The sequence below is a fragment of the Anopheles ziemanni genome (genome assembly GCF_943734765.1).
Source record: "Anopheles ziemanni chromosome X unlocalized genomic scaffold, idAnoZiCoDA_A2_x.2 X_unloc_18, whole genome shotgun sequence".
NCBI classification, from domain to species: Eukaryota; Metazoa; Arthropoda; class Insecta; order Diptera; family Culicidae; genus Anopheles; species Anopheles ziemanni.
The window spans coordinates 362,501-367,044 of NW_026689783.1; positions in this window are offsets into that span (position 1 = coordinate 362,501).

Here is a 4,544-nt window from a genome sequence, read left to right on the forward strand (position 1 = left end):
TAAGTATGGTGTCCTCTTCCACATAGGGCAAGCTAGAACTAACTATCTTACCCAGGACCGCCGAAGCAGTGTGGACCAGGGGAGGACTATACTTTATACTTCACACACTAGCCATACTGAAGTCATCACTTGGTTGAAGCACTGAACTAGGGCGAGTCTATCGTTTACTTTGCATTGGGATAATACGCTGCATGCTCTCTTAGGTTAATGTCATGTGATTGGCTATAGAGCATGCCCAAGTGATGACTTTGTTTCAAGCTCAACAGGTAGGGTATTGAGTCCTCTTCCACATAGGGCAAGCTAGAATTAACTATCTTACCCAGGACCGCCGGAGCAGCGTGGACCAGGGGAGAACTATACTTTGTCTTGTATGCCCTCTTCCACATAGGGCAAGCTAGAACTAACTATCTTACCCAGGACTGCAAAGCAGCGTGGACCAGTGGAGGACTATACTTTGTTCATTACACCACAGTATTAAGTATGGTGTCCTCTTCCACATAGGGCAAGCTAGAACTAACTATCTTACCCAGGACCGCCGAAGCAGTGTGGACCAGGGGAGGACTATACTTTATACTTCACACACTAGCCATACTGAAGTCATCACTTGGTTGAAGCGCTGAACTACGGCGGGGTAATCGTTTACAGGTTATAATCATATAGCTGCATGCTCATTAGTAGATAATGGAATATTGTATGGCAATATGAGCATGCCCAAGTGATGACTTTGTTTCAAGCTCAACAGGTAGGGTATTGAGTCCTCTTCCACATAGGGCAAGCTAGAATGAACTATCTTACCCAGGACCGCCGGAGCAGCGTGGACCAGTGGAGGACTCTATACTTTATACTTCACACCACAGTATTGAGTACGACTTGCATAAAGCCCCTAATGAGAACCACGAGGGCTCTCTCAATGTAGAACCACGAGGGCTCTAGTACCGATTCTCTCGGTACGGCTTGGTCCGTGTTCCTTTATGCTTGTACTCTAAGTATTAAGTATTGTGTCCTCTTCCACATAGGGCAAGCTAGAACTAACTATCTTACCCAGGACCGCCGAAGCAGTGTGGACCAGGGGAGGACTATACTTTATACTTCACACACTAGCCATACTGAAGTCATCACTTGGTGGGGGTGAACTACGGCGGTATCTATCGTTTTGGTTCGGTCTATATAGGGTCGCTTGCATGCTCATTCGAATATAATTTAATTGTGTATGGCAATATGAGCATGCCCAAGTGATGACTTTGTTTCAAGCTCAACAGGTAGGGTATTGAGTCCTCTTCCACATAGGGCAAGCTAGAATGAACTATCTTACCCAGGACCGCCGGAGCAGCGTGGACCAGTGGAGGACTCTATACTTTATACTTCACACCACAGTATTGAGTACGACTTGCATAAAGCCCCTAATGAGAACCACGAGGGCTCTCTCAATGTAGAACCACGAGGGCTCTAGTACCGATTCTCTCGGTACGGCTTGGTCCGTGTTCCTTTATGCTTGTACTCGCGAAAAGTCTCAACCCGGAGGTCTTGACTTTGTATTGTCATAGTTGGACTACGACGGGGCATCCGACCATTGCTGATCGAACACCCCTGATTCACCATCTTTCGGGTAGGCGGTACGCGTACCTCCGGACGCGGAAGTCTCAACCCGGAGGTCTTGACTTTGATTGTCATAGTTGGACTACGACGGGGCATCCGACCATTGCTGATCGAACACCCCTGATTCACCATCTTTCGGGTAGGCGGTGCGCGCACCTCCGACGCGGAAGTCTCAACCCGGAGGTCTTGACTTTGTATTGTCATAGTTGGACTACGACGGGGTATCCGACTCATCGAATACCCCAGAAGCACACCATCTTTCGGGTAGGCGGTACGCGTACCTCCGGACGCGGAAAGTCTCAACCCGGAGGTCTTGACTTTGGTTGTCATAGTTGGACTATGACGGGGCATCCGACCATTGCTGATCGAACACCCCTGTTACACCATCTTTCGGATAGGCGGTGCGCGACACCACCGACGCGGAAAGTCTCAACCCGGAGGTCTTGACTTTGTATTGTTGGATAGTCCTCTTCCACTATAGGGCAAGCTGGAAATATTCCATTTTACCCAGGACTGCCGAGGCAGCGTGGACCAGGGGAGAACTTCACGGAATCTTCAGGCATCCATGATTGCCATAGTGCGTAAGCCGCCGCTGTGTGCGTCAACTCGTTCCCCGTGAGGAGGAGTCTAGCCGCCGCTAAAAGACGAAGCATTAAGTGTCCTCATTCCACTATAGGGCAAGCTAGAATTAACTATCTTACCCAGGACCGCCGAAGCAGCGTGGACCAGGCGAGGACTACTTTATACTTCACACCACAGTATTGAGTACGACTTGCATAAAGCCCCTAATGAGAACCACGAGGGCTCTCTCAATGTAGAACCACGAGGGCTCTAGTACCGATTCTCTCGGTACGGCTTGGTCCGTGTTCCTTTATGCTTGTACTCGCGGAAAGTCTCAACCCGGAGGTCTTGACCTTGATTGTCATAGTTGGACTACGACGGGGTATCCGACCATTGCTGACCGAACACCCCTGATTCATCATCTTTCGGATAGGAGGTGCGCCCACCTCCGACGCGGAAGTCTCAACCCGGAGGTTCGGACTTAGAGTTTTTCCCATTTAAAAGTTTTTCTCTTAGCCATACTGAAGTCATCACTTGGTGAACGATTGAACTAGGGCGGGTTAATCGTTTATAGGTATCATGTGGTTTGCATGCTCTCTTAGGTTAAGGTCATGTGGTTGGCTATCGAGCATGCCCAAGTGATGACTTTGTTTCACGCTTGCTTGATTTCTTCAAGATTCCCTGTTATATAGTGTAATCATTCGAGAACAGGGAATCTTTGGTTTTGCTCAACAGGTATTGGATGTCAACTTGGTATCTAGATCGCATTAAGTCTCAACCCTTAGGTTCGGACTTGTATAGTGACATCTTGTTACGGTCTTGAGTCTCAACCCGCAGGTTCGGACTACTTAGTGTTTGATCGAATATAATATGGCAACTTGTGCCTAAGTCTCAACCCGCAGGTTCGGACTTCTGTTTATTTGGCCAATGTATGTATAAGGCAACTTGTGCCTAAGTCTCAACCCGCAGGTTCGGACTTGTGTATTTGTTCGAAGTCATGTATAAGGCAACGTGTGCCTAAGTCTCAACCCGCAGGTTCGGACTTGTTAGTGTTTCGTCAACTTTCATATGGCAACTTGTGCCTAAGTCTCAACCCGCAGGTTCGGACTTGTGTATTTGTTCGAAGTCATGTATAAGGCAACTTGTGCCTAAGTCTCAACCCGCAGGTTCGGACTTGTGTATTTGTTCGAAGTCATGTATAAGGCAACGTGTGCCTAAGTCTCAACCCGCAGGTTCGGACTTGTTAGTGTTTCGTCAACTTTCATATGGCAACTTGTGCCTGAGTCTCAACCCGCAGGTTCGGACTTCTATAGTGTTTCGTCAATTATCATATGGCAACTTGTGCCGAAGTCTCAACCCGCAGGTTCGGACTTCTGGAAGGATCACTTGGCCACTAATGATCCTTCCGCAGGTTCACCTACGGAAACCTTGTTACGACTTTTACTTCCTCTAAATCATCAAGTTCGGTCAACTTCGATAAAGCAGACGCGGTTCACGAGGATCCAGCGAACGATCATCTCCAAAGACCTCACTAAATAATCCATCGGTAGTAGCGACGGGCGGTGTGTACAAAGGGCAGGGACGTATTCAACGCTGGCTGATGACCAGCACTTACTAGAAGTTCCGAGTTCATATGGACCATTGCAATCCATAATCCCTACTAAGTGAGTATTTGAGTGATTTCCCGTTCCTCTCGGAATAGGAGACACGCTGCTACCCACATTGTAGCACGCGTGTAGCCCAGAACATCTAAGGGCATCACGGACCTGTTATCGCTCGATCTCATTTTGCTAAACACAAATTGTCCTGCTAAGCAGCGTACCGTAAGTGCACTTGCGCACACGAACAGCGAAGGTGTCAGGTCATACTCCACCGAAAGGTCCTAACCCGTTCCAATCGGCATCGACGCATTAACGCTGACTGCGTTCTAGTTAGCATATGTGAGTCACGTTCGTTATCGGAATTAACCAGACAAATCAATCCACGAACTAAGAACGGCCATGCACCACTACCCTTAAATTTGAGAAAGAGCTATTAATCTGTCTCACCTCCATAAGTTCGGACCTGGTAAGTTTTCCCGTGTTGAGTCAAATTGAACCGCAAGCTCCATTTCATTGTGGTGCCCTTCCGTCAATTCCTTTAAGTTTCAACTTTGCAACCATACTTCCCCCGGAACCTGACTTTGGTTTCCCGGAAGCTACTGAGAGCACCTGGTTGTAGCGTCTCCCAATTGCTAGTTGGCATCGTTTACGGTTAGAACTAGGGCGGTATCTAATCGCCTTCGATCCTCTAACTTTCGTTCTTGATTAAAGAAAGCATCCTTGACAAATGCCTTCGCTTTAGTTAGTCTTACGACGGTCTACGAATTTCACCTCTCGCGCCGTAAT